The sequence below is a fragment of the Lactuca serriola genome, chromosome 5, assembly GCF_051521515.1.
Source record: "Lactuca serriola cultivar US96UC23 chromosome 5, Lser_US96UC23_V15, whole genome shotgun sequence".
NCBI classification, from domain to species: domain Eukaryota; kingdom Viridiplantae; phylum Streptophyta; class Magnoliopsida; order Asterales; family Asteraceae; genus Lactuca; species Lactuca serriola.
The window spans coordinates 348,201,765-348,217,429 of record NC_136412.1 but is presented as its reverse complement, the minus strand read 5'-3'; the positions used below and the strand labels follow the sequence as shown (position 1 = coordinate 348,217,429).

Below are 15,665 nucleotides of genomic sequence, written 5' to 3'. Positions count from 1 at the left end.
TTTTGATGAGTTGCCCAAGTACATTGTAGCTTTGCATACTTTAAATCCTAATATGGTTGTGAAGTGGTTTAATTGTCCATAATATTAATAGCTGATCAAATGTAGCCACATTCAAATATGTTTTTTGGGCTTTTGGAACCGCTATTGATGTAGTTCGTCTATTTTGACCTGTTATTTCATTTGATGCCTGTAATTTGAAGGATTCATACAGAGGGAAAATGCTTGTTGATGTCACAAAAGATGCTAACAGGAGTATATTTCCTTTTTCATATGTTATCGTTGATGAAGAGACTTCACATAGCTGGGGTTGGTTCTTTTACCAACTCAAACATTTTGTTGTCCAAGACAGACAATTATGTGTTATTTCAGATAGACACAAAGGAATAATTAATGCAATGGAAAATATATAGGATTAGAAAGAGACATTTGCATACCATCGATACTGTCTTCGACACGTTAGAAGTAATTTCAGGCAAAAATACAAGAATGTGAGTCTTAAAAAACTTTGTTGGTTTATTGGCAGCATCACACAAGAAAGAAAGTACGTTACATATATGAAAGAAATAAAAAAAATCAATCTTAAAGCTTGGAACTTTTTAAAGGAAATTAGAAGAAGTCAACGGTGTTTTTTATTTGATGAAAATCGGCGACGGGGTATGTTGACAACAAATATCTCTAAGAATATGAACAATGCACTTCGAGGAGCAAGACAATTATCGATTAGGGCGTGTATTGGCCTTACTTTCAATAGAATTGTACATCTTTTTAGAAAGTACAATGATGTTGCAATGAATTGTAATACACCTTTGCCATCATGTATGTGGCGTCTATTTCAAAAACGAGAAACTCATGCACAAAGTCATATATTAACCAAGTTTGACTACAATGAATGTGTCTACAAAATTTTCACAAAGTTACAAATAAATGGCAAAGGTAGAAATGCTCAGACTGTCCATTATTATCAACAAGCATGTATATGTGGTAAGTGGCAAATGGAAAGATTTCCTTGTTCGCATAATATTGCAATTTGCAGTTATAGATGGAAAAACCCTCTTTCTATTGTAAATATTGTGCACACTACTGTGACGTATAGACAATAATATATGTCTTCTTTTATCCCACTTCCTTATGTTGATTATTGGTCTGAATCGGATTGGAAGATTAAAGCAAATGATTTAAAGCTTTTTTCATCGAGGCCGAAAGCATTCAAATTGATTTCATAATGAGATGGACATTCATCATCTTGGTGAACCTCAAAAATGTAGATTGTGCTACCAACCTGGTTATAATATTAGAAAAAGTTGTCCAAATTCTCAACCAAGATTCATTGTGATGTGAACTTTGTAACATTTTTAATTAGGCTCGTTAGTTGTTGTTTGATATTATTGTAATTTATGTTTAAGTTGTATTGTAATTTTGTTTTTAATTGGTCTTGTATTTTCGTAACGTTGTAATATATTCAATATTGGTAACTATTTGAAGATATTTGTAAGATCTATTTAATGGTGTGAGTTGCTAAAAATAATATTTAAGCTATAATCATATATTGTGGACTAAATTAATTTATGTATGATATATAACATGGGTAAAACTTAATTAATAGTGAAAGATATAAATAAAAATAAAGATAAAAGTTGAAGGGCTAAATGTGTAATATTTAGGGGTTAAATATGTAACATTTCAAAAAGAATGCAAAATCAGTCCGTTAAAGGTATATAAATGTAGGCCATCTACCAAAGGGCCAATGGCCTAGTGGTATGGATTGATCATCTCATATGAGAGGTCAGGGGTTCAAGTCTCGGTAGAGACATAGGTGGTTATTTAGAAGTATATTAGTTAGTTTCCCGTTTCAAAAAGAAAAATGTAAGCCATCTCTTAAAAACAACCTATTTCTACAACTCTTTTTCAAACTAACCTATTTCTACAAACTTACTTTAAAAAAAATAAAAATAAAAAAACTCCTACGAGTTCACTAAAAATAAAAACTTAATATAAAGTTAGAATGATAGAATCAGTTGGATTCCTGATAGACTAATATCATGATTTAATATTTAATTCTATGAGATTTGAAAAAAATGAAGAAAGAAATGGTTGTAGAGCATTTATTATGACATTTAATAGAATGATCTACCTTACATATATAAATCCTTAGTTAAATGTGAATTCTAAATTTAAGAAAATAAAAAACACAAGAAAATGATAAGTGGAAAAATATAATTTAAAAAATCCCAAAAAATGACATGCATCAAATTCAATGAGAACATGACATTTGACAAAAAATGATTTTCATTTATAATGTTAGCTTTTCTCTTTAGAAACGTTTTTATTTGTAATAAAACTAGGTGTGAGACCCGTGTATATTGTACTATATGAGTTTATTAAATGTAAAGAGTAAATTACACGAATGGTCCCTATGGTTTGGGGTAATTTGCGTGTTTGGTCCCTAACTTATTTTTTTAACTCGGAAGGTCCCTAATGTTTGTTTTTGTTATGCGCTTGGTCCCTGTCTCATCTAAAAAGACTATTTTGCCATTGATTTTTTAACTTATTTAAATAAACACACCCCAACCCCAACCCCCTCACATTACCCAACCTAAAACACCATTTTCCCTTATTTAAATAATAGTCTTTTTAGGTAAGACAGGGACCATGCGCGAAACAAAAGCAAAAAGTAGGGACCAAGCGCGTAACAAAAACAAACATTAGGGACCTTCCGAGTTAAAAAAATAAGTTAGGGACCAAGTGCGCGAATTACCCCAAACCATAGGGACCATTCGTGTAATTTACTCAAATGTAAAAGTTTAATATAAAGTTGGAATTATAAAATCAACTGGATGCCTAATACCATGATTTAAGATTTATTTCTAGGAGATTTAAAAATCAGGAGAAAGAAATGATTGTAGAGCATTTATTCTGAAATTTAATAGATTGATCTACCTTACATATATAATGTTGGATTAGGTGTCTAAGCCAATAACTGAATTAATATATATTTGAATTATTAACAAAGTCTTTTTGGGTTGCCCTCAAACCTAGTAATTGAAAAGACTAAATTGCAAATTTGGTCCCTATGGTTATCAAAAAAATGTGGATAGAGTCCAAAATCTTTTCAACTTGCACCATTGGTCCAAAATCGAATTATTTTTGTGGTCTTGGGCCCTAGAAAAGTTGAAATGACTTTTTTGCCCTTTTAATTTTATTTTTGAATTTCTTTACTCTTTTTTAATATTTAAAAAATGAAAAAGAAAAAAAAGTGGCCCACCCACACCAGATGTACCCTCATCTTTATCTTTCTCTCTCTCACTCTTTTTTTTTCTCTCTCTCTCCTTCTCTCTCTCTCTCTCTCTCTTTCTCTCTCTCTCTCTCTCTCTCTCTCACACACACACACACACACACTCTACATCCATCTTCCTTATCTATCCCGTTTTTCTGCCTTGTATCCCCGATTTGGAACATGATACCCCATCGAACTCCTTCACTTCATCACTTCTTCACCTAATCGGAAACCAAAACACACTAAAATCAGAACCAACAAGAAAGCCGAGATTTCAGCACCGACCCATTTCGTTGTCCCTAAGGGATGTACATGATGCAAATGAGGGAGGAGTTGGTGGTGTTTTCCAATGAGCATATAATAGAGGCAATCAATCGAAATGAATATGGATCAAATGGCGATTAACCAGATCCTGCAACTAGTAGGTATGTAGAGGCTGAAAATGAAGATTGTTTCTACTTTAGGACTTGCATCTTGATCAGTTCCAATGGTTGAGAAGTTGTTGACAAAAAACCAAAATTTTTCTATTTTGAATTTCTTGATTATGTTCATCAGAAGTGGGGCTTGCTTCAACTATTATCTCCGTTGAAGAAATCTCATTTTTACCTGATTAGGTTTGGTGTGGCATCTTCAATTTGGGGATTCTTGAGGAACCAATGCTCTTCAGTTGGTTGTTGGTGTTTGGGTAACCAACAACAGGAGAGTGGATGAGGCAGAGACAGGAACGAGTTGGGGGATGGGAATCAGTTTGTTTACTTCTTCCCCACTGTTCTGATACATCTCATAGTTTTTTGTGCTTCATATCTTAGATTTCGGTTTCTACCATTTTCCAGAGAGGATGGATAGCTTCGAAAAATGTTACCGATTGGTTTCTAGCACGGATGGTTTAAATTAACCTCCCACCACTCCATGATATTTTGGTGTAGTCATTGATGATATTAAATGTGCTGTAAAATGGATTTTGCAGATCTAAGAGAGAGAAAGAGAGAGAGAGAGAGAGAGAGAGAGAGATACAGGGGAGGGTGGGTTTTTTTGAGTTGTAGGTAGGTGTATCTACATGTGAAGTGTTTTTTATGTTTTGATATTTGATCATTGGTTGTGAAGAACATGATGAACATAGGTAAGTCTTGCAGGTTAATGTGCTTAACATAGAGAAAACAAAGGGATAAAGACAACAACAGCGATGGTGGGAAGGAAAAAGGAGAGAGAGAGAGAGAGAGAGAGAGTCAAAGAGATGAAGAATGTAAAAAAGAGAGCAGGGTTACAGGTGGTGTGGGTGGGCCACTTTATTTATTGTTTTTCTTTTTTTAAATGTTAAAAAATAGTAAAGAAATTCAAAAATAAAAGTAAAAGGGCAAAAAGTCATTTCAACTTTTCTAGGGGACCAAAACCACAAAAAGAATTTGATTTTGGACCAATGGTGCAAGCTGAAAAGATTTTGAACTCTATCCACAATTTTTTGATAACCATAGGAACCAAATTTGCAATTTAGTCAATTGAAAATGATGACTTTTAAAGAGAGAGACTGATTTATTAATTTATTATGTGATTAATAAATCAATTAGAAATTAAAATAAAATGAATTTTTTAATATGTTATGAAAATGATATATTAATTAGAAATTGTATTATTTAATTAATAATGAATCAAAAATTAATTAGAATTAATTTTGGGATTAATTGGATTAATTAAAAATGTAGGGATTGTTTGGCTATTTATTGAAAGTTGAAGCAGGAAGACTCTAGAACCCCATGGGATGGGGTTGACAAAAATTGGCTAGAGATAGCCTAGAATTTTCACATGAGGGGGCTTGGATTAGGTGATAAGGCAACTTGATTATTATATTAATTAATCTAGGCCTTATCCCAAAAATCCTAGCTTTTGTCCCAAGTTTCCTTCAGCTATATAAAGCGTCTTATAGCCTTCAAATTTCGGCTACCCATTCTTCTCTATAGATAGCCAAATTTTTACTCACCTCTCTCCTCTCTCTTCAAGTCTCCTAGCTACTAGGGTTGAGTGTGAACCATCAGAGACACGAGATTTCTGGTGCTCGCTTCCAGAAGGTTTGAAGAAGGTTTTAGATTTGTTTACAATTACAAATCAAGAGGTATGTAAACTTCCTTATGAATTCTGATTTCATTAGGGTTTTTGTAGCTTAATAGTTCATAGTATGTTGCATTTATGTGAATTTTGATTTCATGCGGCCCATTAATGACTTTTATCTTGGATCTTGGGCCCATTAGCAAAGGGTATACTTTTGGGTCACTATGGAAGGAATTAGACTTAGATGATTGGACTATTTAATTAAGTTGGGTATAATCTTACTTTAGGGTTAATCTTATCATTTTTCAACGTGTGGGTTCAGACTGTTAGGCGAGCAGCTTTCGTGTTCAACAAATTGAGATGAGTCTTCTCACTACACTTATGGGTCGAAGGCACCAAGGTCAGCCCATTAATTGTTATGAGATGATTAGTAATGGAGTATATAAATGTTGCTATTTGATCTATATGTGGATTTATGTGAAGACCATGGGAGGAGCCCATGGCACATGATAAGACCATGGTGGGAGCCCATGGCACATGATAAGACCATGGGGGAGCCCATGGCCCAGGGATACAAGACCATGGGGGTAGCTCATGGCATTCCAAATGAAGACCACGGAGGGAGTACATGGCAAACTTATATGTGTATATGTGTGCATGGTATTATGTGATTATATGATTCGTGTGTTTTGGGAACTCACTAATGCAACATCCTTTTATTAAATAAATAAATAGATAAAATTAATAAATAGTAGTCCTGAAATCCATAATATTTAGCGGGGTGTTGGTTTTAGGGAGCCAAATAATATAATTTGGATTTTCGGGGGTTAAAGTGTAATTCTGGGAGTTATTTTGTAAAGATTTTCAGAAGTCAGGGGGTGTTTGGTAAAATATTAGACTTGTTATGAAAGGATTTTTAGAGGCTAGGCTAAAAGGGTAATTTCCGGATTGTCTTTGCAAAGAATTTTGAAAGCTAAGGGTTGTTTGGTAAATTATGATACTTAAGTTGAAAAGAATTGACATAGAGGGGCTGAAGGTGTCAATATGGCCAAATGTTTGATATGGGACAGATGCATATAACCTGTCAACCCCGTCCCATAACCCTAACCCTAATGAGTCTTCCAGCTGCTACCCTCATTACTCTCGTTCCAGCCGGTCGTTGTCATCACCTCCTAGCCACCCGGTGTCGCCGATCGAAGCCAAACCGTCGATGCAACCGCCAACAACGACAAAGAGCCTCACGTGACGTCATATTAAAGGGTCGTCAGACCGTATAGCGTCGTTGCTGTCGTCGCGGATCAACTTTTCTCCTTCGTTTCGTCGGTGCTGCTTCGACTGCCCTTCGCCATCATCCTGTCCAGCAGCCGTCGACGTCCATGCCACCATCCAGCACCGATGTCACTCCAATTGCTGACGAGGATTACGAGCAGGCATCTCTCTCTGCTGCTGTTGTTGCTGTACTTGGTGGGTTTCGCACCACCTTCTCCTTTCTTCATTTCTCTTCTGATGGTTGCATTATCGTTGTCGTTCAGGAGGCTGCTCCATCCCGCCGATGCCTTCCGTCCGCCGCATGACACTGTGAAATGGTGGCTGAGTTCGTGGACTCGCGATATGGGTGCGTGTGTGTTGCTGTAACAGGGTAGATACGCAGGTGTGTACACAAGTCCTGAAGAACCAACATGGTGGCCAACCGTGGTGGCTGTCGCCGCCAACACCGTTGTTGCACGCCATTTCGTACCACTGCCATCACCGTACGCCACCAGGTGGGTGGTTATGTTCCTGTTTTGGGCAAAGATGTGTCGTGTGTATCGTTTGCTTGGCCGAACTTCATGAGAAAAGCCACCACCACCACCACCATGAGGTGGTGGCTGTCACCTCCAACCACTGCCTGTCGCCACAAGGGTGGCTGAGTGTGTGTGTGTGTGTGTGTGTGTTCTTTTGTATATTATGCTATACAATTGTACTTGGGCCGGAATAATTAAGGAAATCCGTCACCGCCGCTGTGAGGTGGTGGCTGCCGCCATGAGCCGCCGTTGACCGCCACTTCCCGAGGTGGTAGTGGGTGGTGCCCGAATTAATTAACACTAATAAACCTAAACTTTCAACCAATTAACTAATTGGCACGCGATTGGATTGGAAACCCTAATTTGGGATATGTTAGTTTTGGAAATTTCGGGACCCGCATTTTGCACCATTGAATTAGAATTAGGAATTAAGCCCGATCACATTGAATGTTTGGTCCAATAGATTGATGGACTTAATGGATTAAGTCCTTAATGGGTTAAGTAAGAACACTTAACCCTAGTAGTCATTTTATGTGAAAAACCCTAATTAGGGTTGGGTTCTCATTGGGCCATTTCTTGGACTAAGTTACTGTGGGCCTTCATGGGCCAACTGGGAACAGATTTATGGACTAAGGAAATTATTGGGCCTTAGGATAAGGCCCATTGGAAAGGCTTGGGCCCAATTTGGAAAATTGGGCCATATGTGAGCTATAATTGGGCCTTGATGATTATGAGATATTAGACCATTAGAATGCCAAGTGTTTGGACTAGAATAAATGGTTGGGCCTTAAGTTAAGACCATGTAGAGGTCTAGGCCCAATTTGGAAAATTGGGCCATATGTTGGGCTTTGGCCCATTGTTTGACTTTTGGACCTTTGGAGTGTGAGCTTGGGCCTTGGGCTTGAATCAAGCTAGGTTGGGGGTAAAGTAGTCTTTTACCCCAAGCATGGGCTTATGGTTATGTATTGGAACCCAATTATTAATTGGGTGTTGTTTTGATGTTGACAATTCGGGAATCTGTTATCCAACAATTAGGGTTTTATCCGCGGGACTTCAGCAATGTGAGGTGAGTTGTCCTCACTATACTTAGGGGTCGAAGGCACCAAGATTGGCCCATTGGATCTGATATCCTAGTAGTTGTTGATCTACTGAGTATGATTTAGTTATGCATGCTAGTTTGCTACGCTATTCTGGTAGGTCTGTAGGACTACCTGTAATACTGTCTGATTATCTGTATGCACATTTAGTTTTTACATGTCGACATGTTACGTTACGTTGTGTGGGTAGGGTTGAGGTTGTACTGATCCGTGCGGTAACCAACAAATCCTAGAGTATGCCAGATATGAGCCAAGGGCCAGGGAGAGCATGTCAGACTCATATTGAGGACTCCTAAGCATTCCAAATACGAGCTGAGGGCCATGGGAGCATGCCAGACTCACACTGAGGGTTGATGATTTAGATTCCATTCTTAGGACTGAAGAGGAAAGCCGGTCATAAGTTGTGGGCTCGGGAGCAAGCCATGTGTGAGTTGTGGGCCTAAAAGGTAAGCCAAACTCATATTGTGGCCTCGGGGGTAATCCAGTCTGCGAAGCTGTGGACCCATTACATGTTGTAATTATGTTTGCTATTTGTTATGTATCAGTATTTTGGGGGAAATCAATAAGCTTCGGGCTTACAATTTTGGATTTTGTTTCAGGTACTTCGGATGATCGCGGGAAGGCGAAAGGCATGATCGTGCACCTCCTCACATTTTATGATTTTGATTTTTGGGATACTCTGATATGAAACTATTTTGGAAACATTGTGTAATATATAATGATTTTTGGATGTTTGAAAAAGTTTAAAATTTTTGTGAAATTTATAATTGTTACAACTAAGCTTGTGCTTACAGTTTTATTGAATGTTTCAGGTGCTTCTATTGATAAGGGCAAGGGCCCGGCGTGTTGGCACGACATGCATTCTCCAGTGTTTTCACATTTAGTTTTCGTACTCTGAATTTTAAAAAATATGGCTATGTAATGAGATTTTTGGACACCTTGTGGTTGATATTTATGGAATTAAAAGTTAAAAAACTTTCTATAAAAATTTGGGTTGTTACACCACAAAGCCCATTTCCAAGCTAACCCACAACCGCAACGAGCTCGAAAACCCTGCAAAATACCTCCTGTAAAATAGAAAGTACCCGACATGATCCATGATAAATAAAATAAAGAATATACAATGCAATACTAATAAAAGGGCTAAAATATCTAAAATAAACTATAAAAAAGAAGAAAATAAAATAAACTATCACGGGGCGTACGAGGGGGTAAATGAAAACCCTAATTTTTGATGTTGTTGTAACGCCCCGATTCTCGAATACCAATTTATGGTTATAATTCTCATGAATTCAAGATCTACTCGATGAGTTGGTTGCCTGACTTGTCGAGTAGCAGCGGGTTTGGGCCACGTGTTTAAGTGATCAACTTGCCGAGTCGGAACAGTGACTCGACTAGTTGGAGCTGGAGGGTGAAACCCTAATTTTCGGGGTTTGACACCCTATTTAAGGGATCATTAGCCTCCCTTAGTCCCTTTGCAGCCTCTTGAGAGTCCAGAAACCCTAATTCGTGTGTGCGCTCCATATTAGTGAAAACTTCAAGCTTGGAAAGAGGACCGTGTTGCAAGAAGCTTGAAGATCAAGAAGTTGGAGGAAAGAACGTTTGTGGATTTGAAGTCTACCTTAGTTTATCATCATTTGAAGGTAACAAGTTGTTACATTGACACCGTTCTAGCTAGATCTTTCTATGTTCATGATTTGGGGCCATTTTAGCATGTTGGAGATTCATTTCGGGTGTTGGGCCATGATCTGAGGTTGCAACCTAAAATCTAGTCTCATTTTGGTCCATGTAGTTGTAAAGTTTCAGCCTTTAGCATGTTAGTTCACTTCTCTTGCCTAGAATATCTTCTTTAGCTTGATTTGAGCTATTATCACCTTGCATGCACGTAAAGATTGCAACTTTACGTGATAAACATGCCTTGGGAGGCTGGATCTGCAATATGAAACCTTAAAATGGCTTAATAAACATCTGTATGGATATGGATTGAAGGGATTCGGTGAGTTGCATGGTCAACTCGGCGAGTCCGATGAAGATTGTCGTAGACTCGGCAGGTCAGTAGAGTAACTCGGCGAGTCCGATGAAGACTATCGTAGACTCGGCAGGTCAGTTGAGTGACTCGGCGAGTCGGATGAAGATTGTCTTGGGCTCTGCGTGTCAGTCTAGTGACTCGGCGAGTTGACAAGTTATGAAAGGAACTCAACAAGTAGCTAAGGGTACTCGACGAGTTGAGGTCAACATGGACTGTTGACCTTGGCAGTTGACTTCTGAGAGTATTTTGGTAAATTGGGTATTTATAGCAAAGGACATTGGTAAATATAGGTGTTGGAGTTGGAACTACATTTGGAGGAGTTTGACACTACCTTTCGAGCTACTTACGAGGTGAGTTGTGTGACATCCCCAAAATCACGGCCAGAAAAGACCAGTTTCATTTATGTTTTTAAAATAATTTCAGAGTAAATCCATTGATTTAAAAGAGTTGCGGAATTTGTCCCCAAAATAATACATGATAAAATAAAGTTTACCAAAGCATTTCGTAACGAAATGTATTTTCATTAGATAATCAAAACTCGGGATGTTATGTTCCGATACAGACACAAAAGCATAAACGGCATATTATAAGCCTTACAACAGTTATATACAACTACAGGCCTATAAACAAAACAATTTGATGATTCATCCATCTTATGCCCTCGCGCCACTACTTGTAATGCAAATAAGACTGAGTGGGTCAGGCTTGGGAGCCTGGTGAGCATATTGGGTTTTCAAAACACAATAAATAATTATATTTAATTTCACCAACCAACAATAACCCGATTACTCATTCCCGTTATCCTTACTTTACGTCCCTAAAACAACATCTATTACCAGGGACCTAATCTAGGATTTTCATCGGGACGGACATGACTGCAAAGGGGTTTCCTTGACAATAGATGTCATAAAGGCAACCATGAGGGGGATAAAGTACACCGGTGAACACATCGTTCACAACACCTACAGGTTATGAACCTGCAAGCGTTCCACTGGACTGTCTAGAAAGAGTCCGTGGTCGTCATCCATACTCCGCTAGATGACTAGATCAATAACAACATCGAGGTCTCTCATCAATTTATCACACATCAAACTATCTACCCAAGTTCTACCCAACATTTTTGTGTGTGTGTGTGTGTATATATATATATATATATATATATATATATATATATATATACAACATAAAACATGTATAAAACATTCAATCAATACTCATTTCAAATAACACATAACATATAAACACACATCACGTATTTTATAGAGAATACTTCGTATTTATGTGATAGAAGAAAAGGAATATACACTCACTTGATCAGAAGATGATCGGGCAACACTACGACTCTAAGAGTAGTATTTCTTCGGTGAAACTGGAAGATCTTCACACACCGGGCTCTTGCAAGCAGAGCTTCGACTTGGAAACTCTTTTATTCTCGGGATGGAAAAGGTAATGAACCGGTGGAGTAAACGATGGATCGGGGACCGAATACTGCTCTCGGGAGATACTCCGGAATTAAACATCCCAGAGGCAATGTTATGCCAAAAAGAATACCTCGTGACACCCTCCGCATGTCCTCTAGCAGCCCCACTCAAAAACATGCCAAACTCGGGAGTCATAGCCTCCTGTCTATCATACATTCCTACTCTCCAAGCAAACTCAATCAGGCTGCATTCCCGGTACTCACCCCCCAATCAAAATACCAACGCTTGTGGCCAATGTGGATCTTGGACCGTTTCCTGAAATGTCACCGTTGCGAAAAACTCGACACAAAATTCCTTGTAGACGCGCTCTTGCACCCGGAACAGATTTTGCCAACCAGAACAGGTGAACGAATACCCATCTCCAATGAATATCTTTGTCAAGAACGGGCCCGCCCGGTCTACGAGCCCTACTTCCCTCAATCTTTTCCAATTGACTGTTGGAGCAACTGCAATTTCCCTGTTGTAAAGCCACCCCAATCTGTTGTTCCAACGGGTCAAAACATCACGGGCTGTTGTCGCGGGAAAATTGTAAAACAGGTGCAAACCCGCAACCCCAGCTGGAACCTCTCTTCTTGGAGCCATTCCTGCAAAAACACGGAAAAGAAACAGCCAAAACAAATATCCACAAATTAAACATAGAGGAATATGAATTCTGTTCAACCCCAGAATTCACGTCGTGAATCATGTAAGATTCACGTCGTGAATTCGCAACCACAGAAGGCAGAATCGTATCCATCGGGGAGAAATCCAGTTAAAATACCTTTGGGTTTTACTCCTAAACTACTTCCAAACACTTAGCATGAACATTCAAAGGTTATTACAAACTTTAAAGAATTAATTTCGTCATTTAACAAACCCTAACCCTAAGTTCCTCTACTAGAGCAAAAATTAAACTTAATAATCAATAATTAGTACCTTTGTTGGAAGTATTACTTAAGCACAAGGGTGATTAGTAGAATTGTCAGCTAAAATCGCAGCAATGGGGACCAAGGGGGACCAATTTCTGTTTCCACTTCGTGAACAATAAACAAATGAAAGGGTTTACTGGTTTCCAGGGACTTATCATGTGGTCCCGTACTTTTAAACATTCACGTCGTGAATTCTATACGATTCACGTCGTGAATAGTGTCTGGGCTTAAATTTGGGCCATGTACTCACGGACTGATCTTGGGCTTGCTAGTCTAATGGGTTAAGCCGTATCATGGATTATGTGTCCGGTTCATTCACAATTCACGTCGTGAACGACTAACTATTCACGTCGTGAATAAAGTCTGAAAAAAAAAATCAATTGTGACTAAGTTCTCAATTATTACTACTTCCATTTTAAGGTCCCTACATTTTGTTCTAATAGAGTTGGATGACTTGATCTAAGTTTTTTTAAAACTAAAATGCAAAAAGAAAGAAAAAAATTTCAAACCAAATTCGGGTTGCCTCCCGAGAAGCGCTTCTTTTTCTTGGAGTCTTGAGCTGGACTCCATGCCTCCTACGTTGAGTCTTCGGAAGAGTCCTCCACCAAGATCTTTTGTTCCTTGAACCGCCTCTTGTAAGCTTGAACTCGCCTTTTATATGCCTTCTTTGAATTCTCTTTTTTAGCTTTTCCCTCTTCTTCAAGCTTGCGTTTTGTGCCCTTGGGTTCCTCCTTGCACTTTATGTCATTCTCCTCCTCTTTCACCACCGGCCTTGTTACTCTGGAAGTGACCTACTCTTCCTCACTTGTTATTTCCTCATCCTCTTTGCTTACCCAAGAAGGCGGGCTCTTGTAAGCTATGACTTCAATCAAATATGGAACAGATGCTCTAGGTTTTGTTCTTTTGACTTGATGAACTGCCTTGATCTCTTCTTCCATAAGCTTTTCCAGTTCTTCTAGTTCATTCTCTTCATTAATTGTGAACACCTCTTCTTTATCTTCTTGAAAGTCATCTTTTATCCCAAAGACTTCTTGTTCATCTCCAACCCTCAAAGTTAGCTTAGACTCGCGGATATCAACAAGGGCTCCAGCAGTGTTAAGCAATGGCCGACCAAGGATAATTGGAACATCGTGATCTTCTTTCATGTCCAAGACTACAAAGTCTATTGGAAAAACAAATTTTCCAATTTTCACCAAAATATCCTCCACGATGCCACAGGGTTGTGTCACCGAACGATTCGCCATGTGAATCTTCATTTTTGTAGCCTTCATTTTCTGAATCACCAATTTTTGATAAAATGAAAAAGGCATCAGATTAATGCTAGCCCCAGAATTGGCTAAAGCATTAACCTTCATTTTATTCCCAAACTCACATGGAAGAGTGAGGCGTCCAGGATCCCCCATCTTTTCTGGTGTTTCTCCCAACACAACTTTTGAAGTTTGTTCACTTAGAATCACTGTAGACTGCTTCTTGAATTGCCTTCGAGTGTCTATCAAGTCTTGCAGTAATTTCTGGTTCTCGGGAGCTTTAGATAAGGACTCGACAAAGGGGATATTAATCGGGATCCCCTTCACATGCTTGACAAACTCTCTATGCTCTCTCTCAAGTGGACTAAGGGTAGCTTGGGAAGGAAAAGGCAAATGCGGCTGATAAACCAAACTAACTGCAGAAATTTTCTATTCTTGATGGGCCCACGCGTGAACTTATAAGGTTCACGTCGTGAATTGTGGAACTCAGCAGCTTCATGATTTTCGAGCTTGATCTTCTTCATCTTTTGATCGAGCTTCCGTGGTTCTTCTTCTAATGCTTCCAGGAACTCCGAGATGGCTTCTTCTTCGGTGTCTATGGCCATTACATGAGATTGGTTCTTTACTTCGGTATTCTTCGGGGATAACTTCTCATGAACTAGAGTGGCTATTTGACCAAATTGTACTTCAAAGTTATGGATGGAGGCTTGCTGATTGTTTATCAAAGTTTGTTGTTCCAGAATAGCAGAATCAGTGGCATCGTGTCGCTTTTCCGATGCTTCCATAAACTTCATTAAAGTGGTCTCTAGGTCGGGTTTCTTCTCGGCTGGTGGCTGCTCCTTTTGATAGAGGCCTCGACCTGTCTGCCTATACTTCTCTTCTTTTTGCTTCTTATACTCCTCATATGGCAGCCACTCCTACTTCGGTTTCCTCCAGTCCTCATCAAATTTATCCCCACTAGAGTAGCATACTTGAACCTTTCTGTTCCCATAATCATCTACATTGCAGTCCTTTGTCAAGTGTGGACCATTGTATCTCTCGCAACCTACTCTTATGGCATGTATCGACTGGTCCATCTGTGTTATCCTGCGGTCCATATTATTTAACATGGCCATGACCGCTGCTATTTCTTCAGTTTGGGACCCTCCTTCGCCTTTGATTCCTTCTTGCCTCGGGTTGTGGTATTCGCGAGAATGCTTCGCGAATTCTTCAATTAGCTCCTTGACCTCCCTTGGATTTTTCTTTGTCAAAGGTCCTTGAGAATCAAGGAGTTGTCTTGTCATCACGTTGACCCCATCATAAAAGATTGACATCTCTTGCTGCACATTTAGATCATGTTGAGGGCAATTTCTGAGTAAGCCCTTGTACCGCTCCCATGCTTCATATAGGGACTCCCCTGGCTGTTGCTCAAAGTTGGCTATTGCCTTCTTGAGTTTGGCTATCTTGGATGGCGGGCAAAACTGGTCCAGGAATTTCTCACGCATTTGAGCCCAAGTGGTGATTTTACAAGATCAGATGAACTTAAATTCAAATTCAATATTTAAAAACACACACTCTTGTTTAGTTCGAATCCACTTCTCCCTTATGACTAGCTAATGATTACGGATTATTAAGCTGGTTTTTAGTTGTATTAGTAATTTAGTTCTATCTTACCAATAATTAACTAATTCATGTCAAACTATGTATGTTCACACATAATTAAACACAGAACTAATTATGAATGTAAATATGCTATGTAAGATTTGTTGTATAAACGCAATTATGGTCACAGTACACGTTCTCTAGCACATCTAAGCTTATTT

General features: G+C 38.7%; 1 non-coding gene across 1 annotated transcript; it reads left to right on the top strand.

Moving 5' to 3' along the window:
* The first annotated feature begins 15,192 nt into the window (after window positions 1-15,192).
* LOC145055855 (small nucleolar RNA R71) lies at window positions 15,193-15,299 on the top strand. Its single transcript, XR_013685404.1, has one exon. It is a non-coding gene; the product is annotated as a small nucleolar RNA R71 (small nucleolar RNA).
* The last annotated feature ends 366 nt before the right edge of the window (window positions 15,300-15,665 follow it).